This window comes from Erinaceus europaeus, chromosome 2, assembly GCF_950295315.1.
Source record: "Erinaceus europaeus chromosome 2, mEriEur2.1, whole genome shotgun sequence".
Taxonomy (NCBI): Eukaryota; Metazoa; Chordata; class Mammalia; order Eulipotyphla; family Erinaceidae; genus Erinaceus; species Erinaceus europaeus.
In genome coordinates, this window is record NC_080163.1 from 109,821,134 (window position 1) to 109,845,398 (window position 24,265).

At 37.3% G+C, this 24,265-nt stretch overlaps 1 protein-coding gene across 14 annotated transcripts in view; it reads left to right on the plus strand.

Moving 5' to 3' along the window:
* HMBOX1 (homeobox containing 1) overlaps positions 1-24,265 on the plus strand; it is a 213,447-nt gene that overhangs the window by 54,987 nt on the left and 134,195 nt on the right. For 6 of the 14 annotated variants that reach the window (XM_060184909.1, XM_060184910.1, XM_060184911.1 and 3 more), the window contains exon 2: positions 22,563-22,710. The exons of the other annotated variants lie outside the window; for them this stretch is intronic. The gene's annotated coding sequence lies outside the window, so the exon portion shown is untranslated. The remainder of the gene's footprint in view (positions 1-22,562; positions 22,711-24,265) is intronic. 14 annotated transcript variants of the gene reach the window in all.

Genomic DNA, 24,265 nt, shown 5'->3' on the forward strand with positions numbered 1-24,265 from the left:
GCTCCAGGACACATTGGTGGGGTCTTCAATCCAGGGAAGTCTGGCCGGCATCCTGATGGCATCTGGAACCTGGTGACTGAAAAGAGAGTTAACATACAAAGCCAAACAAATTGTTGAGCAATCCTGGACCCAAAGCTTGGAAAAGTGGAGAGGAAGTATTAGGGAGGTACTCACTGCAAACTCTAGTGTACTTCTGCTTTCTTACTTTGGTGCCATACTCCAAACTCAGTCAATTTCTGCTTTGCGTTTCTACTTCTTTTTTTTTTTTTTTACATGCATAACATTCCCCAGATTCCCATTTAACAATACAACCCCCACTATTTAATTCATCATTTTTCATGGACCTGTATTCTCCCCACCCACCCACCCCAGAGTCTTTTACTTTGGTGTAATACTCCAATTTTATTTGGTGTAATACTTCCATTTTTATATTACTGGATAGGACAGAGAGAAATTGAGAGGGGAGGGGCAGATAGAGAAGGAGAGAGAAAGGCAGACACCTACAGAACTGTTTTAGCTGCTTGTGAAGCGACTCCCCTGCAGGTGGGAAGGCAGAGCCTCAAACTAGGATCATTGCTCCAGTTCTTGCTCATTATACTAAGTGGCGCTACCACTTGGCCCCTGCTTCTGTCTTTTCTGATTATAATAATTCTGTGAAGGACAATACTGAACAAAAGTTATCTTGCTGAGTATATCTGTAAGATAAACCCCTCAGGAGTTGGGTGGTAGAGCAGCGGGTTAAGTGCACATGGTGCAAAGTGCAAGAACCAGCAAAAGGATGCCAGTTTGAGCCCCCGGCTCCCCACCTGCAGGGGAGTTGCTTTACAAGTGGTGAAGCAGATCTGCAGGTGTCTGTCTTTCTCTCCCCCTCTGTCTTCCCCTCCTCTCTCCACCTCTCTCTGTTCTATCCAACAATGACGACATCAATAACAATAATAATAATTACAACAATAAAAACAAGGGCGACAAAAAGGGAAAATGAATAAATAAAATATTTTTTAAAAGATTAATAACCCCTCAAATTTACTAGAATGAAAGTTGTATTGTTTAGAATCTACTAATTTTTCATTTACTAAATTCTGAAGAGTTTTCATTCTTCTAGATTCTTCCTTTTAAAAATACTTATTTTGTTATTTATTAATGTGATGAAAAGGAGTGAGAAAACCAGAACGTCACCCTAGCACATGTGAGTGATATTGGTGGTCAAACTGAGACTATGCTTTAGAGTTCAGTGCTCTATCCACTGGGCCAACCAGGGTTTTGTTTGTTTGTCTGTTTGTTTTTGTTTTTGTTTGGGTTTTGTTTCGTTTCATTTTACCAGAGCATTACTCAGCGCTGTCTGTGGTAGTGTGAGGGACTGAACTGGAAACCATAGTGCCTCAGGCATGAAAACTTTCAGTCACAACCATTAAGCTATATCCCCCACCCTTCCTTATTTCCTTCCTTCCTTCCTTCCTTCCTTCCTTCCTTCCTTCCTTCCCTCCCTCCCTCCCTCCCTCCCTCCCCCCCTCCCTCTTTCTTTCCCTTTCTTTCTTTCTCTCTCTCTCTCTCTCTCTTTCTTTCTTTCTTTCTTTCTTTTTATCTTCATTCCTGACTATATCATAGCTTTTCCTTTTTTTTTTTTCTTGTGAGTTTAGCCAGTGGTTTATCTCTTTTATTTATCCTTTTGAAAAATCAGCTCTTGGTTTCATTAATTGTTTAGATTACCTTTCTAGGTTGTATTTCATTAATCTCTGCTCTGACTTTGACTGTTTTCTTCCTTCTGCTGACTTTTGGGACTCTGTTGCTCCTTTCCTTGACTGAGTTCTGATGTTAGGTATCTTACCTGAGATATTTGCTGTTTGTTAATATGGGCCTGTATATATATATATAATATATATTATATATATATATATTAGCTGTTACAACCTCACTTTATTTGTTGATTGCTGAGGTTGTAGTAATAACAAATAATTTGGTAACATAAATAATTTGGCCAGGTATAAGTAAAACAAACAAAAATACAGTGATTTACTGTTTGTCTTCACATTTTCATAGAGACCTAAATCTGAAGTACATGTTATCTCAGAATAAAGCAGTCTAAGTGGGTGATAAACAAGAGCTGACACTTAACTTACTATCTGAAGGTAGGATTATAATGGGCTTCTGAGAGGGACATCAGTATAATTCCACTCTACTCAGTTGTTGGCACATGAGGGATTACAAACTCTCTGCTAATAGATGTTACTTTTTTTTTTCTCCAGCAAAAGCTTCCTTATTTACATTCAGTCTTCTGACTTTCATTTTGTTTAATATTCCCCCCACTCCCCATTGGTCCTCTCCACACTTTCAAACCGAATATCTTTACAGGCCCTAAACCTCCACTTGATACTGAATCTGATGCTGTTGTGCATAGAAGGTGGCTCCTGGGGGGTTTCTCTAACTCTGACTCCCACATGCTCTAGTTCCTCCTCATCTGTTATCAGCTAGGTATTGCCTCTGTGTGTTCTTTTGAATCATCAGTATTTTGTTCTGCATGTCATCCTTGTCTATCTTACTAAATCTTAATTTAAAATTTCCTTCACTCTTCATGTTTTCCATTTGCAACATACAAAATTGTGAGATTCTAACATCACATTTCTGTTTCATTTGCTTACTATCTCTATGATAAATACAATAAATATTTTCTGGGAGTCGGGCTGTAGTGTAGCGGGTTAAGCACAGGTGGCACAAAGCTCAAGGGCCAGCATAAGGATCCTGGTTCAAGCCCCTGGCTCCCCACCTACAGGGGGTCGCTTCACAAGCGGTGAAGCAGGTCTGCAGGTGTCTGTCTTTCTCTCCCCCTCTCTGTCTTCCCTTCTTCTCTCCATATCTCTCTGTCCTATCCAACAACAATGGCATCAATAACAACAATAATAATAACTACAACAATAAAACAAGGGCGACAAAAGGGAATAAATAAATATTTTAAAATATTTTCTGTTTTAGAGGTGTAGACAGTTAGAATGTTATTAGCCAGGAGAAGAAGAAGCTAGTCATTTTTTTCTCATAATTCTGGTCATTACTTGTAGGGAAAGGAGAAACATAATTTTATGAAAACTTTCTCAAGAAGTTTTCTGTTGAGTCATTCATGGTAATGGGGAAGGGATGTTATTCTGTGAGTTATTATAAGCTTCAGCTAAAGTCTTCAAACATTGCAGTATTGTTCTCATTGGGTCAAAAACTCTTACCTGGTGGACTTCTATTGCAGCATGTATCTTCACTTCATTTTTTTCTGAATTTCCTATTGGAGCAGTTGTAATTATCACCCTTCCCTGTCCTTCAAAGTTGATTATGCAGCTGTCAAGAAATAATAATAATAGTTCTTTCAAGATGATAGTCAAAACTTTACCCAGAAGATAGCTTACTGAGTAAAGACCAAATGTTTTGCCATGCACAAGGCCCTGGCAAACAAAAGGAAAAAAAAAGTCACTTATTGATGATTACAGAAATTGTTACGGTTAGTAAATTGAATTTTGAGGGAGAGAATTTGGAATGGTGAAACCTTGCACTTAGAAGGGAAGCAAATCTTGCCCAAGCAGTTTTTGCCTATTTACTTATTTCTACATACCTATGAAACTATTTTCTCATCGTTTTTTGAATATACATCTCCAGTAGAAGCAGTATTCTCACTACCAGCTTGTTCCTCCCCACACACACACTTATACTGTCCTTCAGTCAGTTTCCCCCTAAGACATGATAACCTTTTATAAAAATTGATGGCTCCAGTTAAAAAGGGGTCAAGGAAAGTAACATTTCTGGGTGCCCACTTAGGAGTCTCCTCCACCCTTTTAGCCATATGTTATTTAGTCCTCATAGTCACTCCTTGAGGTAGATAGCACATTTCACAGAAGAGGAAGTCAAGGCTTAACAAGATTAATAAGTTTGTAAAAGAATCTGTAATAAATTTAAAACAAAAGAAAAAGCTAACATATGGTTAGGAACTAAGATTTGAAACACCCAAAAATCTTGCTCCAAGTCTTTTTTTTTTTCATTCTTTATTCTGGCCTATTCCAATTTTAGAGAGATTACTCTTGACTGTATAATACAAGAATAAGAATAAAATTGGGGAGGGCAACTGAGAACCATATTAATGCAGTAAGAGAAGATTTGAAATAAGATAGGATTGGAAAGGTCACTGATGCAATAACTTGTCAAGTAGGATAATTGGCCTGACTTTGTTCAGCATGAACTTGTATTTTTTGTAACTATAAATGTCAGTTTATAGCCACAACTCAGGGCTGGAAACATAGCTCACTTAGGAAGGTGCCTGCTTTGCTTGTGACCCAGTTTAAATCTGACTCCCACCACACTGGGGCAAGCTTTGATACTGTGGTATCCTTTCCTTTGTCTGTTTGTCTTTTTATCTCTCTGTCTGAAAAAGTTGATCCAGATGGGTTGAATTTATCTAAAACAGTATTTGGGAAAATGGCATAAAGTGTAAGTTTGAAATGTTAAGATTGAATCATCCTGTACCTTTCACAGGGATTATCTTCAAAATGAATATGCTTGGTGGGTATTTCCAAATCCTTAATTTTATTTATGTAATAACTCAGAATTTGTATGGACCACAGACAGTGCATTTTTCATGCCAGCTAGACATAATACAAAAGAATTCAAAACTGATTGTGTCTGGAAGCTATTCCAAGGATTGAAGAAATCTTGCCACCTATAATTAGATATAAATCTATAAAACAGAGTGTACTTTTGAAAGCTAGTTGTATTGGTAGCATATAATAAATAATTTAAAATGTTAATAAAATAGGCTATTCATATGGTACATTATGATTTATAATTATCATAGTTTGAGAGCTCATGAGCTCATCAATAGACATCTGAGGAAAGGAATCTGGAATAAGAGATTTGAAATGTATAAAAACTTTAGTAGAATTGAAGTAAGTCTTTTTGGAGTGGAATGCAAGATGTTGCTGGGAACCACCAGGTCAGGGCGAATATCGAGAAACAAATGAAATGGAAAAAAATGGGATGGTTTTTAAAGACAGGAGTGTTGTGACAAAGCTCCCCAACTTAGGTTGAAAACCCTTTCTCATGACTTGAAATACTTTCTTCATCAGTTTAGGTAGTAAAAAATGTGAGGGCTAAGGCTAGCAAGGTAACTCCCCTGGAGAGCCTGCCTGCTTTGTCATGTGCACAATCCAGGTTGGAGCCTGGCCCCATTCCACTGAAGAAAGCTTCAATGTTATGATATCTTTTCTCCTCTTCTTCTGTCTCTATCTTTATCTTAACAAACAAATAAACAAACAAAAAGATGCTTGGAGCAGTGAAGTTGTGGTAATGATAAACAAAAAGAATGAGGGCCTAAAATAGCTATAGTAGACTTCAGAAAATGTGCAAAATTTAAAAAAAAGAAAACTTATTGTCCAGGAAATGCTTATGTTATGGTGGGGATAAAGAGTAAATTGATTCTCTGAAATTTGTTTAACTTTTAGTTTTAGTTGTAAGACACTTGACTGGCCACCTCTTTATTTTGAATTATACATTAGCGTATCTTCCATAGAAATGGAAGGTGGAAAATAAAAAACATGTCTCTTGCAATGGAGAATATATGGAATCCTTCATCCTCTGCCTTCTGAGCCTTATTCCTGCACCTGCCTCCTTTTCAATTCACAGAAGATGCTTCAGAGCTAGTCATAAGAGTAGTTGACGATGTTCTTGGAAGTGCAGTATAATGGATTCTGGGAATGTTGCAAAGTAACATCTCTACTAACCTGTTCATATCATCAGAAATTCTACCATTAGCAGTCAGTTTGTTTCCTATGAAAAATTGACTAACCCCTCCTAAAATAATGTAATTCTTACCTAGTTAAGATAGTAGATTTTAATAGAACATTTCAGGGATTGGGAGACAGTTCACCTGATAGGGGAGCTGCAAAATCACAGATTGAGCCATGATACTTATGTGGTAGGACCACAGTGCCCAAAGAAGATTTATGAATGGTGGAGCTGTGCTGTAGTGTGTCTTACCTTCTCTACTTCTGTATCTGAAATAAAAATAATGAAAAAATCATTCTAGGGAGAGTGGAATCACTTTTGAAAGATAGATTCTCCTTTGGTCTGGCTCTCACATTAACCTCCTTCTCTGATTTCATGTTCTAGTATGTTGCCCTTTGTTTATGCATCTCTAGCCACATTGTCTTTGATGCTGCTCTGTATGATAGACAAGTTCTACCTCAAGATCTTGATCTTGAGTGCTCTCTCCCATTATATGGAATGGCTTGCGTCAAGTCTTTACTCTGATTTAACTCTTTCAGTGAGGCTTTCTGTGTGCACCCTGTTAAAATCACAACTCCACAATCCCTGTTCTTCCCCTGTCTTATTTTTCTCTAGTGTGCTTATGTTCTGAAAACTGTATTCTGAATTTAAAAAACAAAAAACTTGGGACCATGTGGTGGCTCACCTGGTTGAGTACATATCCTACAGTGCACAATGACCCAGGTTCAAGCCCCCTGACCTCTGCCTGCAGGGGGAAAACTTCACAAATGGTGAAACAGTGATGCAGGTGTCTCTGTGTCTCTCTCCTTCTCCATCTCCCCACTCTCCTTTTGATTTCTGTCTCTACTCAAATAAATAAATGATAAATAAAATATTAAAAAAATAAAACTTGTCTTAAAATCAGAGAATGTGAGCTCTGTATGAACAAGGATTGTGCCTTACTCATTGTTGCATTTCTTAGTGCCTGCCATGTACACACACACATATATCCATACACACACACACACTCCTGCAGAATTTAAGCATAAAAAGAAGTGCCCATTGGGAAAATTGATGCCAGATAATCATCTCATTGTATGCTTTGTCTTACGATGATATTTCCCAGAATATATTACAAATTTTATTTCTCCCACAGGAAATACTCTCTTAGGACCAACTATGGACAGCTTCTGTTTGCATATTTATAATCATTCTAAGTGATAGCACCTTCAAATGAGTTATATTTAAATAGGTCCTAAGTTTCCAAATGGCTGACTGGAAGTTTTACTTTCATTTATTGGTAAATTAGTGTCTAATGTTACCATATTTGTCATCTATAAATTGAGGTGATTGGAAAATATTATTAACATAAGTTCAGCTTAATAGAAGATTCTATGATTCACCTTATTCTAGCTTAATGAAATATCTTACTTCACTTATGCAATTATTTTATTTATTAGACATAGAGAAACTTCTGGGATAGGAAAAATGCAAAATGAGGAAGAAGATACTGGATCTTCCAGAAATGTAAAACCACTTTGGAAATTACATACTCTGCCTGAAAAAGATAATTGAGGCTTCAGAGTTGCTCAAATGTTCAAGGAGTAGATCTGGGTTTGTCTGTGATACATGCATCTCAATGAAAAGTGTGTGTGTGTGTGTGTGTGTGTGTGTGTGTGTGTGTGTGTGTGTGTGTGTGTGTGTGTGTGTGTTGGTATGTTGAAGGCTACTCTCCTACATTTCATTCCTGAATGAATAAGATAATGGCCCCAACCTGTTTCTGTCTTTCTTTAATGGAATAGAGCTCTGGGGGAGGTGGGATTCCAGGACACATTGGTGAGGTTGTTTGCCCAGGGAAGTCAGGATGGCATCATGGTAGTGTATGCAACTTGGTGGCTGAAAGGTACTAAGATATAAAGCAGGACAAATTGTTTAATAAACAGAAACCTAAAGGTAAGAATAGATCAGATGAAACTAAGGGTCTTCCTGTGGGAAGAAGTTAGGAAGTCTATTTTAGCTATGTTCTAAGGGGCCCATGACATTACTAATTTTTGCCTGAGCCTGATAGCTAACATGTAGGTAGGCTAAAAGTATTGTCTGGGAAGATGGTGTCAGAGTTGAGAATAGAACTAGAAAGCTGGATCAGGGCAGGGAGTAGCTCCCAAATATGAGGAAAGTATATAAATACAATGAACTGTAAAACCCCATTGATCTGACCTGGGGCCCATATCTATTCAAATTTAGCACTGAAGCCTGTGTAACCTCTGCATCCTTGTCTGTTTGAGCTTGCAGTACATGGCCACAGATAGGAACATAATTATTTTAAAACTAAAGTAGGAAACTGTTGAGGGTATCACCAGTAGCTGCCACATATCAAAATTAGCAGGTAGTAATTCATCTATTTATTAGATGATCATAATAAGTTCAAAAGGGCATATGACAGTTGTGTGATTCTTCTGATTATGTTTACTGATAAAGCTTCAGGATTATCTAGAAGTGAAATAATAGTAGACAAGATACCGTTGTCTATTTGTTCAACAGATATTGTAGTGCCCGTTATGTTATAGATGCTTTGTTAAGTGCAGGTACAGAATAGACAAATATATTGCATATCAAATAGTAATGTGCATTTAAAAGAATAGGAAAGCAAATGTGAAACTATTTTGCTTTTAAAAAACAACTAAGTTTAGGAAAAGAAACCTCCATGAAAGGGTGACCTGCTTTTGCTTATAAGAATGATAACGATGGTAGTCGGGTGGTAGCGCACCGGGTTAAGTGCATGTGGCGCAAAGCGCAAGGACTGGTGTGAGGATCCTGGTTTGAGCCCCTGGCTCCCCACCTGCAGGGCAGTCACTTCACAAGTGGTGAAGCAGGTCTACAGGTGTCTGTCTTTCTCTCCTCCTCTCTGTCTTCCCTTCTTCTCTCCACATCTCTGTCCTATCCAACAACGACGACATCAATAATAAACAACAATAAAACAACAAGGGCAATAAAAGGGAATTAAAAAAAAGAATGATAATGACTTGAGATTCAGTGCAGGCATATAGCAAAAGCCTTGACAGCCAGCCAAAGTAATGGAATTTTTGGTTTGAGTCTTAGTTTCCGTGTATTCTTTTCTTTTATTTCCTTTCCTTTCCTCTTTCTTTTTTCTTTATTTCTTCTTTCCCTTTTTACCATAATTGGGAGATGTATTCATAAATGTTTTTTAAAGCAGTCTTGTGCTGAATTTGTGGAGCTATATTTTAAAGGTTTATTTAATCATTTATTAATGTGTTTGGGAGAGAAGACCAGAGCTTTATTCTATTTATGCAGTGTTGGGGATCTAACTCAGCTCCTCATGCTTGTAAGCCTGCCACTCTCTCTGCAGCATTACCTCCTGAGCTGAAAGGGAGCTACTGCAATAGCAAAAGTGTGGATAGTGATAGAAAAGGAAATCATATCAGACTGGAATCCAGACTGGGGATCCTTAGCATGGAAGGTGCAAAGACTATGCAGATAATTAAAAGGTTGCCTTGTGGAAGAGAAAATGAGAAATTTAGTCTTTATAATTGAGCTAGACAAGTTGGTTGAAATTAAAAGAAACAGTATTATAAGGAACCAGGTAGTGGGACACATGGTTAAATGCACATACTACAGTGCACAAGGACCCAGGTTCAAACCCCTGGTCCCCACCTGCAGGGGGAAAGCTTCACAAGTGGTGAAGCAGGGCTGCAAGTGTCTCTATGTCTCTCTCTTCTGTCTCCCCTCCCCCTCTCAATTCTCTCTGTCTCTATCCAACAATAAATAAGTAAAATAAAATAAATAATATTATCTATAAAGAAAATCCTTATCATTAAAAAAACTCCATTAAACTTCCTTGTCACTGGAAATGTAGGAAAACTGGCAGAAATATCTACAGGTCTATAGAAACTTGACAGACAGTTCATATAATAATTCTTTTGGAAAAACTTCATGGTAAATGATAATACTTTAAATCAGAAATTGTAATAAAGAAGACTTATAAACATCAGTAGATATTTTAGTGGTTCCTCTCTTGTCTGTTGTATAGAGTCTCTATCCCAATTAAATATCTTATTCAAAAAAACAGATAAAAATACAGTATTCTCTAAACTCCTCTATTTTGAAGAAAAATGATACCTAATGTCAATACTTCAGCTACAGCTCTAATAAGAAAAAAGATGTTTACTGGCTGCTTGGCCTTGGGCAAATAGTGTCTTCTCTTCATTACTTACCTCAGGGGATTGTGAGATCAAATGAGTGTGTATATGTAAAGCACTTTCTTTGTCAGTGTCTGGCCTAGGGAAGTATTCATTAAATAGTGGTAGAAATTATTTACAATTTCAAGAGATCTAAAGCATTATCTGAGAGATTAATATTCTAATCTAGGTGTGGTTTTAACTCACTCACCTGATCTGTGGTTCTATTTTCCTCATATTTCACCAACCACTTATCACCCCAAAACTGTTCATTTGCCTCTCATATCACAGCTCAGTTCTTAAGGTCTCATTTATATGGCAGTGTTCAGAGGGGGAAAAATTGTTTGATATAAGAGATACACCTTATGATTAACTTCTTAAAGTGTAAGTCTTTGTTTTAGATATTTCATGTTTAAACAACTAACAAAATAGCAGTTGGGATGACAGCTTAGACTGTGGAGCACGTGGCTCTCATGCCTCAGGCTCCTGTTCAAGACCAGGGGGCCCAGGGACTGTGGTGCTGCCCCAGTGACTCTCTCTACCAATGCCAATTTTTTTTGTTTGTTTTAATTTTTAAAAATTATCCTTATCAGCAAAGTGCAAGAACCGGCGAAAGGATCCCGGTTCAAGCCCCCGGCTCCCTACCTGCAGGGGAGTTTGGTGAAGCAGGTCTGTAGGTGTCTATCTTTCTAAGAGCAACAAAAGGGAATAAATAAAATTAATATAAAATATATCTTTATTTATTGGACAGAGATAGCCAGAAATAGAAAGGGTAGAGGGAGATACAGAGGAAGAGAGACAGATATACACCTGCAGCCCTGCTTCACCACTTGCAGAGCTTTCCACCTGCAGGTGGGGATCAGGTGCTCAAACCCAGATCCCTGCATATTGTAGCGTGTGTACGCGACCAGGTGCATGACCACCCCGCCCCTCTCTCTACCAGTGTGCAACTCCTGATTACCTAACATGAAAAAAATAAATCTAAGCAAAAAAATAAATCTAAGCTAATGGATACTGTCCTACCTTTTAAAAATAAGGATCCTAAACATGACTTTTTGATGAGTCACTCTTGCTATTGTATATATCTATAATTAAATATTTGTTTTAATTTACTATATTTTCAGACAGCTTTCATTTTTCTTCTGTGGTAAAGCCTTTTTATACACTTGGTAACATTTTTTAAAATTTCTGTGTCTAACTTAGTCAGAATTTTTCTATATTAGGGCTTAAGAATTGTATGTTTTTGGAAGTCGGGCGGTAGTGCAATGGGTTAAGTGCACGTGGCACGAAGTGCAAGGACCGGCGTAAGGATTCCGGTTCCAGCCCCTGGCTCCCCACCTGCAGGGGAGTCACTTCACAAGCTGTGAAGCAGGTCTGCATGTGTCTTTCTCCCCCTCTCTGTCTTCCCCTCCTCTCTCCATTTCTCTCTGTCTTATCCAACTACTACAACATCAGTAACTACAACAACAATCAATACAACAATAAAACAAAAGGAAATAAATATTTTTAAAAATAATAATTAATAAAAAGAATTGTATGTTTTTGCAGAGAAGCAATTACAGAGGCCCAACTTGCCACCTTCTGCACCCCATAAAGATCTTTGGTCCAGGGGCTGGATAGTGGTGCACCTGGCTGAGTGCCTGTTACAGTGCATGAGGACCAGGGTTCAAGCCCAACCTGCAGGGGGAAAGCTTCACACTTCACACTTAACTAGGTGCAACACTGCCTGAACCCCTTCTCTTCCTTCCTAAGTCACAACTACTACTGAGTGTTCCCCCCCTTTTAAATATTTTATTTATTTATTTATTTATTTATTTAGCTTTTGGTTTTGCTTCCAGATTATGGCTGGGGCTTGGTACCTGCACTACAAATCCACTGCTCCTGGAGGTCATTTTTTCTTTTTGTTGCCCTTGTTTTTTGTTGTTATTACTGTTGTCATTGTTGGATAGGACAGAGAGCAACTGAGAGAGGAGGGGAACACAGAGGGGGAGAGAATGATAGACACCTGCAGATCTGCTTCACTGCCTCTGAAATGACGCCTGTGCAGGTGGGGAGCTTGGGACTCAAACTGGGATCCATATGTTTTACTTATTTATGAATGAGAAAGATAGAAAGGAGAAAAGAACCAGACATCACTTGTGTACATGCACTGCCAGGGATGGAATTCAGGACTTAATGCTCCAAAGTCCAGTGTTTTATCCACTTTATCATCTCCCAGACCACTACTTTCTTTTTCTCCTCTTCTGTCTCAGGGTCCTCATGGAGTTGGAGTTCAAAGCCCTCTCTCTGGTTATCTTCCCCTATCATTTCTTCCACTCTGGGAGTATGAACCAAAATTCTTTTTGGGGTACAGAAGTTGGGAGTTCTGGCTTCTATAATTGCTTCTCTGCTGGACATGGGTGTTGGCAGGTTGATCCATATACCTCCTGTCTGTTTCTATCTTTACCTAGGCCGATAGGGCTCTGGAAAGGTGAGGTTCCAGGACATATGGTGAGGTTCTGCCCCAGAAGTTCAGGATGGAATCCTAGTAGTGTCTGCAACTTGGTGGCTGTTGTTTTAATGGTTTCTGAGGAAATCCTGATTGTATATTGTTGAGTTTTCAGGTGATTTTTTATTGTTTTTTCTAGTTTTAACAGAAGAGCAATCTGAAACTCTTCCTTCTCCATAGCCACACCTCCAGAAGTCTGCCACCCTAGAGTTTGTGTTCTTTTTCCTTCATGTTTTATGTTTATTTACATACATGCATATATATTTTAATACTTTTATTGGGGAGATTAATGGTTTATAGTAAACACGGTTGTTGGTACATGCGTAAAATTTCTGGTTTTTTGCAGAAAAATCTCACTTCCAGCCTAAGTTTTCCTCCACCATCCTGTACCAGGAGCTGAAAGGCCCCCTCCCCCCAGTGTCCTTTGCTTTAGTGCATGCAATGTGCCAAACCCAGTCCCAGTTCTACTTTGCGTTTACCTTTTGCTCTTATTTCTTAACTTGTGTCCATGAGTGAGATTATCCCACTTTCAGCCTCTGGCTTATCTCACTTAACATGATTCCTTCAAGCTCATTATGTATCTAGTCAAGAAGATTTCTTTTTCTCATCTGTAAATTGAAGTACTAGTAGTATCTAACATGTTAAGTCATGAGACGTATACCTCTGTATTTTAACACCTTTCACATTTTGTTTTACATAGATATTTTTAAGAAATATGAGAGAAAATCAGATGATCATACAGAAATATGCAGTGCCTAAACTCTCGAGCCCATGCTTAAGAGTTCAATGTTTGATCAACTTCCTTATCTCCCAGGCACTAAATCAATATTTTAGATGTATAATACTGAGTCCTAAGTGAGCTTCTAAAACAGTAGCAAAGGCAGCTTTGTAAGAACTGTTTCAACTTCTGAGAGTTAATTTGTGGGTATTCAATTTTGTCTATACCCATCTCCCTAATGATGTTTGCAGTATACCTGTCGCTGCTCCCTATTAATGCTTGCTTACTACCTATCTTGCAGCTAAACTAACTCTTCACCCATTCTTATGCTTTCTTTTTAAAAGCCTTATATTCCTTGCTTCTTTTTTTCTTCTTTGATTCAAATATTTTGTCCTTTTTTCATTTACCATTGTTGAGTGAAACTATCGAACTGTAGGATGTAAATTCAGTTGTATGTTGCCACCAACATACTGGATTCGTAATGAGCATATCCTAAAGGTGAGAGTATAAACTGGTGCTTTGTCAGGAGGTAGGTAGTTTGACAAATCTATCATAATTTAAAATGTATATATGTCAAAAGAATTCTTCTGCTGGGGAAGCTATCCTAAAGGTAAACTCAGAGCATGTAAAACAAAATTGTGAATGCTAGCTAAATGGATGGAAGAAAGAAAAAAGTTTAAAGTGAAAGAGAAACTTGAACTTTTCATTAAATATCTTGAAATTCACTTTTCTTCTTTATATAGTTGCTGTTTTTCATTTTAATGAGGAAACCTGGGATTAAAAATGAATGCCTTATTACCACCTGTGCATAACTATAACTACATGTACTTATTTCTAGTGTATTTGTGGATTATATTTTTCTTCAAGGGTTAGCAATACCGACTGTGTACTTCTCAACCTGACTTTGTTAGGAATTTTGACACCCCTAAACTTTCCACTTGGTATTGAGGATTTTTTGTTTGTTTGTTTGTTTGTTTGTTATATATTTGTTGCCACCAGGGTTATCACAAGGACTCCAAGTAACTACAGTATGAATCCACTGTTTGCAGTGGCCTTCCCTCCTTTGTTTTTTGTTTGTGTCTAATAGGGACAGAAAGGGGGTGGGGGACAGAAACACTTGCAGTGCTGCTCCACCACTTATGAAGCTTCCTCCTTGCAGGTGGAAACTAGAGCCCTGAACCTGGGTCCTCAGGCATGGTGACTTGTACACTCAAATGGGTTCACCACCACTCAGCCCTTGAGTTCAAGTAGTAAGAATTTTAAAATTTTGAGGTGTGTGTGTGTGTTGCAAAGACTGTAATCCTTCCTACTTGACACATTACACACACACACAGGCACACACCCCCTCCATCCTTTATTTTATCTAAAAAAATTTTTTTAATATCTTTTTTTATTGGGTAGAGACAGCTAGAAATTGAGAGAGTACGGGGAAATAGAGAGGGAGAGAAAGACACCTGCAGCCCTGCTTCACCACTCACAGAGCTTTCTCCTTGCAGGAGGAGGACCAGGGTCTTAAACCCAGGTCCTTGCACATTGTAACATATATGTTCAACCAGGTGCATCACCACCCAGCCCCTGTAGATCTCCAATCTGCATTCTAATTCTGTTGCCAGTTGACCACCAACTTTTCCCTCTGTGCTCATGTACTTAGGTGTATGTGTATAAGTTTAGATAAAGATATACCCACCCCATGAGACATGCACATATAAAGAGGACCTTTGAGTGTTATTTTAAAAACATGATCATGTTAATCTTATTTGATTGCATTGTGCTATTCTTACTCAACTCTGTTATGTGCAAATTCCACAAGTCAAGTAGTTATATTATTAGTTTATGACCAGTTAAATAGCTCACTCAGATAGTGTGCTGCTTTGCCATGTGCCAGATTCCAGTCCAGCCCCCCCACTTTATTGAACAAAGCTTCAATGCTATGTTCTTTTTAACTCTGTATCTCTTAGCCTTAGAGAAGGCTAAGACAGAGTCTCTACCCCAAAGCAAACCTTTTGCCAACCTATATTATAGTTAATTTAGTCATTCCTGTTTGATTGAAACAACTGTCTTGTCAGAGTTAGGAAGTTGGAAAATAGGTGATAGTGGTTGTGCATATAAATATTATATATGATTACTTTCATTTTTCTATGATAAATTACAAAATAGTACTTTAAGGCTCAGCACATAAGTACTTTAAATTTTCCTGTGTTTTGAAATTTCTTTCCAGAATGAGGTCATAATTCACATTTAGACCCAAGAAATATGACAATATCCCTTTGAGGAGATACTTGAATATTTTTAAAATTTGCTTAAGTGATTGTTATTTTCTAGACTTCTACTAAGTTTGAGTATTTTTCAAAAACTTGACTGCTTAGATTTGCTTCTTCTATACATGCCAAATTTTTTTTCTGATTTAAATGCTTAGTTGTTTTTTTTTCTAGTAATGAGAAATCTTATAACTTTCATGCCTATCTTTTAAAGTTTCTGCTTTAAGAATCTGTTTTAAAAAGTATTTTGATATTATCTTTATTTATTGGATAAAAACAGCCAGAAATCAAGAGGGAAGGTGGGTGATAGAGAAGGAGAGAGACAGAGAGACACCTGCAACACTGCTTCACCACTTGCAAAGTTTTCCCCCTGCTGGGGGGGACTGGGGACGCAAACTCAGGTCCTTGCACATCGTAATATGTGTGCTCAACCAGGTATGCCACCACCTGGCCCCTGTTAAGAATCTTTAGAAGGCATGTCATCTAAATTTTGCTGTAGAATATATTGCCTTAATTTGCTTTTTATAATTTTTCATTTATTCCACTGAAGTTTTGTTTTTGTTTTTGTTGTTGTTGTTTTTTCCCCAAAGCACTGCTCACTTCTGGCTGATGGTTGATGGTGGTGCGGGAGATTGAACCTGGGACTTTAGAACCTCGGTCATGAGAGTCTCTGCACAGGTTGTTTTTTTTTTTTCCTTAGAAAATAACTAGATCATGTAAAATTATTTTCTGCTAAATTACAAATTAGCCTTTGACTTGTACATTTTCTCATATTTGCATATTCATATTAGAACTTTTCTATTCTGTTTCAGTTTTCTGTTTTTGTGCCAGTATCGTATTGATTTGATTAATGTCTTAAATATATTCTGATATCTGATCAGTGAAATCTACCTTTGTACAGTTTTCTTGGCTGTTTTTATACTTTCTGTTTATATCTTTGAAATTAAAAAAATTTTTTAATTATCTTTATTTATTTATTGGATAGAGACAGAAATGGAGAGGAGGGAGATAGAGAGGGAGAGAAACAGAGACACCTGCAACCCTGCTTCACCAGTTGCAAAGCTTTCCCCTTGCAGGTGGGGACTAGGGGCTCGAATCTAGATCCTTGTGCATTGTAGCATGTGCGCTCAACCAGGTGTGCCACCACCCAGCCCCTGAGATTCTTTTTAAACTAAAAATCTTTTGGGCTTATTTCTCACTATAACTATTGATTATAACTATTGATTAATAGTGAAGGGTAGTAACTACTATGCATGAAATACTTTCCCATTATCATTCCAGGTGTTTCCTGCTAACCTAAGGGAATTTTTATTAACTTTAAATGTACTGTATCTTTTAACTTGTTTTATTTCAGTTATCATTTATTAAAATCACTTGAATTTTCTAGTTTTTATATCAGGTCATTAGCTCTTTTATTACAGTTTAGCTGGTTTGCTTACATGGTTTGTTTTATAGATATTTGTGAAATCTTCAAGTCAGTGTTGAGTTCAATTCTTTTATTCATTTGATTTGTTAAATAGTAATAATAGTCATATGGTGAAAACAACTTAAAAGTTTTCTGTGAATAGTCTCTTTCTACCTATTCCTAATCTGTCTAATCCCCACCCAGTATTTATGTACAGTAACCACTATTTGTTACTGTCTTTCCAAAATTCATCAAATGGAATTCTTGACATATTTATACATATACACAAATATCTATATGTATGCACTATTTAGATACATATTCATTATACATACAGTCTTCTACTTGAAGTTATTTTTAGTGTTTTACTAATTAGGGCACTTACATTCTTCCATTTTCCAAAAATATGTTTTCCTATTCTATAGTGCTTTTGTGAAAATGATTGTTGGATTTTACCTGATTGCTGAATTTTAACAAGTACTTTTTCATCGTCTATTAATATAGTCATTAGTATTTATGCAATAAATTATAGTCATGAATTACTTTTGCTCTGTGACTAGACTCCAGGGTCAAAATTAATTTTAGAATTTTAAATTTTAACTTAAGTGAATTAGTTCTAGTATGTTTTGTTATTTTGTTTATTAATGAGTGACAGTGAGAGAGACACACAGGCATGGAACCACAGTATCACTCTGGCATGTATGATGTCAGGGATCAAACTTGGAACCTCATGCTCGTAGGTCAGACACAGACTTTGAATTACCTTTAATTTATGATATTTTATTCTACTCAAGAATTCATTCATGTCTCTTGAGTCAATTTTGATATTTCCTATTTTACTGGCAAATCATTCATTTAGGTTTCTGAATGAGTTGTCCTGAAATTGCATTGTATCCTTCCTTCCTTCCTTCCTTCCATCCATCCATCCATCCATCCATCCATCCATCCATCCATCCTTCCTCTTTTGCTTGCTGGGACCTTACAACTCTGGACTGACCTTTTTAGATGGGAAGGTGTAGGGAAGACAGCTACAACACTGAAGTTTCCCTAAGTGCCATAGTCCTACATATGGTTATCCAGGCTCAAACCTAGAACTTGTACATGGCAAAGCAGGTGCCCTCCCAGGTGAGATATATCTCTGGCTCTGCATTTATGTCTTTAAAACTTCATTTTCCTAATTCTGTCTTAAGGTTGAATTCTCTTTTTATTTTGAACTGTGTCAAATTTCATTCTTACTACACTATAGGTAATTATTTAAGTATCTTTATTTTTATTATTTAAAAAATTTTATTATCTATTTATTAGAGAGAGATAGAAATGGAGAGGGGGAGATAGAGAGGGAGAGAGACAGAAAGATACCTGCAGCCCTGGTTCACCACTTGAGAAGCTTTCCCCTTGGAGGTGGGGACCAGGGGCTCGAACCTAGATCCTTGAGCATTGTAGCATATGTGCTCAACCAGGTGCACCACCATCTGGCCCCCCTGTTTAAGTATCTTTATTTTTTACTTATTTTTTTAAATATTTATTTACTAATGAGAGGGACAGAAAAGAGAGAAAGAACCAGACAGCACTCTGGCACATGTGTTCCCGGGGATCAGACTCAGGACCTTATTTATGCTTGAGAGTCCAACACCTTATCCACTGCGCCATCTCCCAGACCACTGTTTAAGTATCTTTAAAAGAACTAGATATTTGGATTTATTTATGCTGTTTAAAACTTTATCTTATATTAATTTCAAGTAGTAACATCTAGTAATTCCTTTCCTCTGCCTTTTAAAAATATTGAAAGCCTTTAAAACTTTTTTTCTTATTAATTTTGATCACCTCGGTTTTAATTTCAAGAATTATTCTGTTGTTTGGTCATAGCTTACTGATAGGTCTTTGGTTTCCTTCCTGATCCAAAGATTATTTAATATCTTGTAGCATGTAAGTAAAGCTATTTTTGTATATTTTTATAAATATTTGAGATTATATGTCTTAAATAAAAGCTTTCATTATGACTTTTTAATGATCAGTCATAGAAGATATAGGAAAAGATCTGTTAGGTTAGAAGGCCACATACTGCTGTGTCTTTTTAAAAGCATATGTATTTATAATTTTGTGGGAATTTTTTTCTTTCCAATTACATTTGTCCATTTTAAAATGTATACTGAACTCATTTGTATTGTACAAATAAAACTATTAATGTTCTTTTTTCTGCTATAGTTTAATTACATGTACTTTTTATATTAGCAATTCAATAGTGATTTATAAGACTATATGTCAACAGGGGTATAATTTCACACCATTCCCACCACCAGAGTTCTGAATCCCAAGTCCCTCCATTGCAAACCACCATGGTTCTCCCAAGGTTTCAGACATGGGTTAACTGTCATCTCTACAACTGTCTGTTTACATTTGGACATAATTGCCCCATTTTCTTCTAGATCCAGTCCTCTCTTCCCCTCCAAGCTACACATAACTCTGTTACTACAACCAAATATCTCTCCCCTTTTTGTCCTATCTTTCTGTGATCTAATGGAGCTTGAGTTCAGAGCCCTCTTATCCTCTTTGTCCTATCACTTCTCCCTCACAGAGAGCATGGATCAAAGTTGTTTTGGGGGTGTAGAAGGTAGGAGTTCTGGTTTCTGTAATTGCTTCTCCTCTGGATTTGGACATCGGCAGGTCAGTCATACCCCCAGCCTGTTTCTGTCTTTCCCTAGTGGGATAGGCCTCTGGAGAGATGAGGTTCTAGGACAGACACATTGGAGAAGTCGTCTTCCCAGAGAAGTCAGGGTAGAATCGTGGTAGCATCTGCAACTGGGTGTCTGGAATTTGGCAGGAAATAAAGTGAGACAAAATGGTTAATGAGCAGGAACCACACAGTAGGAACAGAGCAGATGAGATTAGGGATCTTAGGGTGGAAGAAAGAAGAAAAATTAAAGTTATAGTGAAAGAGAAGGGACAAAAAGGGAGACCCAGAGAACTGTGACCTCTGTCTGGGATAGCAGGCATGCAAGTAGTTTCTCTATAAGGTGAGCAAAAAAATGATATACAGTCATCCCTATGCACTCATTGGCTTTGAAACTCAAATCCAATATTTGACACATTTGCCCCAGAAAAAAGGTTTCAGCACTGATGCTTACATGGTACTCATCATGGGTTATGGAGGGTGAGAAGGGGCACTTAACAGATGAAAGGTAGGAGCAGCGGCAGGCCCAGTGGCTTGGGGGGCAGAGGGGGGGACTCTTGGGCTTTGGCATAGTTAGGATTTTTTTTCATGTAACAAAATATTATTAATTATTATAATATATTATTAAGCTTTGTAGCTGTAGTATCCTTTTTACTCTGTCATTTAAGAATGTTTACTAGGAGACCAGCATGATAACTCACTTGGATATTGTGCTGCTTTACCAGGCATAACCCAGGTTTGCCTAGTCCCGCTTCCTGGAAGCAAGTTTTAGTGCTGTGCTATCTTTCTCTCAGTCTCTCCTTCTGTTTCTGTCTTTATTTTTAAAAATTTTTTTTAAATCTTTATTTATTGAGTAGACACAGCCAGAAATTGAAAGGGAAGGGGGTGATAGAGAGAGAGAGAGAGACAGAGAGACACCTGCAGTCTTGCTTCACTACTTGTGAAGCTTTCCCCCTGCATGTGGGGACCGGGGACTCCAACCTGGATCCTTGCACACTGTAACATACATGTTCAACTAGGTGTGCCACCACTCCGCCTCCATGTTTCTGTCTTTCTATCTGAAAATGTTAGCCTGATCAGTGAAACTAAGTGATGACCAGAAACAAATAAAAGCAAACAAAGGAATATTAACCAACTGCCTTTTTTTTTTAATTTTTTATTTAAGAAAGGATTAATGAACAAAAACATAAGGTAGGAGGGGTACAACTCCACACAATTCCCACCACCCAATCCCCATAACCCACCCCCTCCCCTGATAGCTTTCCCATTCTCTAGCCCTCTGGGAGCATGGACCCAGGGTCGTTGAGGGTTGCAGAAGGTAGAAGGTCTGGCTTCTGTAATTGCTTCCCCGCTGAACATGGGCGTTGACTGGTCGGTCCATACTCCCAGTCTGCCTCTCTCTTTCCCTAGTAAGGTGTGCCAACTGCCTTTCTTTTTTAAAGTGCAACAAATGAAGTCGTGTGTGTGTATGTGTGTGTGTGTGTGTGTGTGTGTGTGTGTGTGTGTGTGTGTGTGTGTGTGTGTGTGAGATTTAATAATGACTGACAAGATTGTAGGATATTTTATTCATTTTTTTCATTTGTCTGTTGGCCTTTTGTATCTCTTCTGTAGTGAATATTCTGTAAAAGTCCCAAAATATGGAAAATCAGTAGCACACTGTTTAACACCTACTGGGTCAAAGACGAATTCAAGGAAGAAATTAAAGTGTTCCTAGAATCAAATGAACATGAAGACACAAGCTATTAAAAATACTTAGAGGGAAATTCATAGCCATACAAGTGCACATTAGGAAGCAACACACTAGGAAACAAGAAAAAGCTCAAGTAAACAGACTGCACGCCTTAAAGACTTAGAAGAGAAGGATATGTGAAAAGTCTTTTTTTCATTGATAGGACTGAGAAACTGAGAGGGGAAGGTGAGAGAAAGAAGAAGATAGAGACCTGAAGCATTGCTTCACCACTTAAGAAGCTTCTCCCTGTGGGTGGGGGACCTGGGGCTTGAACCCAGGTCCTTGTTCATGGTAATGTGTACACACAATGAAGTGCACCATCACCTGTTACCCAGCCTTCTGACTTTGTCATTCATAGCTTACTACTTCCTTTTTACTTGAATGTGACCCAGTAACCATGAATTTTTAACTCGTACCTTTTAATAAATTTTTCTTTTGTTATAATGCTCTGATTGTTAAATTGTTTCTAACTATCCAGTTCAGCATTAAGTATGTTCACATTGCTTTGCAGCCATCACTGCCAACCACTTCTAGAACTTTTTCATCCATCCAAACTGAAACTCAGATAATTCTGCCTTCTTCCTCCCCCAACCTCTTTTAGTCACTCCATTCTGTCTTTTTGGATTTGATTATTTTTGAAAGCTCATGTAAATGATCCTATCCAGTATTTGACCTTTTATGACAGACTTACCTTCTTTAGCATGTTTTCAAGGCTCATTCATGTTACGGTGTCGGAGTTTCCTTTCTTAATAAGGCTGAATCATCATTATGTGGATTATATTTTAATTTATCCATAAATGAATATTTGGGTATGTTTCTACCTTTGGCTATTATGAATAATGTTTCTCTGAACATGGGTATGCAAGTACTGACTTGAGTTCTTGCTTTCACTTCTTTTAGATATATACCTAGAGGTGGAATTGATGTATCATATGCTAATTCCATGTTTAATTTTTTTTGAGGCACAACCATACTGTTTTTTCTATATGGATTTTACCATTTTTACGTTCTCACCAGCAACACACAAAGGTTTTATTTTCCCCACATTTTTGCTCACAATTATTCTTTTGTGATTTATTAAAATCAATTATTAATTTTATTAATAGTACTCTTTATATTGGATAAAAGCATGTCAAATTGGAAAGGAAAACACAGAAACAAAAATGGTTTCCTAAACCAGGAAGAGCTCTGTGAAATTGAGTGTGAGCGTGGTAGTTTTATAGCTCCGCTTGCTTGCTTACTTGATCTTATGTTCTTAGAATATTTTATTTCATATGCAACATTGGGGAATGAATTTAATGCCTCACCTATACATAGTAATTCTAAGTAGCCTCCCAAGCCCAATCTTTGCATTCTTTTTAATTTAGAGAGAAGAGAAAGGAAGAAACAAAAGAGAGATACCATAGTGAAGCCCTACCATTTGTGAAGTTCCTTCAGTGCTATCTATGGTACTCCCTTGTGGTGAGGGACTTGAACCCAGTAACCCAGTGCATGGTGAGGGATACATTCTACCAGGTGAGCTGTCTTCTAGCTCTAAATATTTTCTTTTATAGACTAAGCCTATCTGTATCTTAATTATTAATGATATGAATTCAGAGACTTGCATTTAAACAAGTCTATATTACTCAGTTTGTTTATCTGTGAAGTGAGTCATTGCTGATTTATTCCCTAGCCTGGCTCCATTGTATAGAATAAAAGTCAGGATTACCAAGCATTTACTAGCCTTCTGTACTTTGTAGACATCCCCTTTCTAGATTATCTCCTCCTCGTACATACTGTATCAAAGACCATTAACACGGGTCTAATTATTTCCTAAGCATACCTCATACTTACCTTTTGCTGTTCTTCCTGGACACTCTCTTCACTGATTTTCACTTCCTTTCACACCTTAGTGTGCTGGAAGTCTTACTCTAATTTACAGTTAACAGTTGAGATCTCACTTTAAGAAATCTTCCCAGTTCTTTCTAAGCTAAATTAATCTTTAAATTGTTACTCTCATAAACTTTGTATTTTTAGTCTTATCACACTATGCCTTTTATTAAGTATGGTGTGTGTGTGTGTGTGTGTGTGTGTGTGTGTTTTACATGACCCTGCCACATAGTTTAATAATCTTCTATATTACAAGGACCACATCTATGGCTTATGCTTACTATGGACTAGTAGGTACTTAGTACTAATATCTTTTACTTGCAGTTGAGCATGAGTGAAAAATGTGTATTCACCAGTATTCAGTTTTGTGGTTTAGTGTTGCAATAGGAACATATGATCAGCAACATTTTTATACTTTCTGTACATTTACTTTTTACGACAGGTATTTTGTTGTTGGTATCATTTTTTAAATTTTTAAAAATTTTTATAAAAAGGAAACATTGACAAAACCATAGGATAAGAGGGGTACAACTTCACACAGTTCCCACCGCCAGGACTCTGTATCCCATCCCCTCCCCTTAAAGCTTTCCTATTCTTTAATAACTCTGAGAGTATGGACCCAAGGTCATTGTGGGATGCAGAAGGTGGAAGGTCTGGCTTCTGTAATTAGTTCCCCGCTGAATATGGGCGTTGACAGGTCCATCCATACTCCCAGCCAGGACAGGTATTTCTTAAGTCAGCAAGAAAATTAACTAAAGCAGGAAGTTCATTAAAGGTACAATTAGGATATGCAAATGTGAAAGGTTTCTAACTTTACCTTGTACATTTTGCATATATCATAAGTTACTCTTAAACACTTTGGTCTTGCATAATATAATTCAGTGCTGAATGTATATTTTAATGTGAGAATTTTTGTCATCAACATTTAAACTTTCATTTAATTTATAATATTATCTTTTAATTAATAGAAATAGTTGCCTTTATAGATTGTGATTTGAAATTGTTAATAAATTCAGTCAGTAATGTATGATCTTTAGCTCCAAAACTGTGAACAATAGATTTTATTATTTGTTATTATCTATGTCTCAATTGAAAGGGGCCAATGTGTCTTAATGGTGAATAAAACAGTTGAAGGCTAATCTGAAGACAATGGGATTAGACTCCACTATTAATTTGCATTCTGTTCAGTAATCTAAATGCA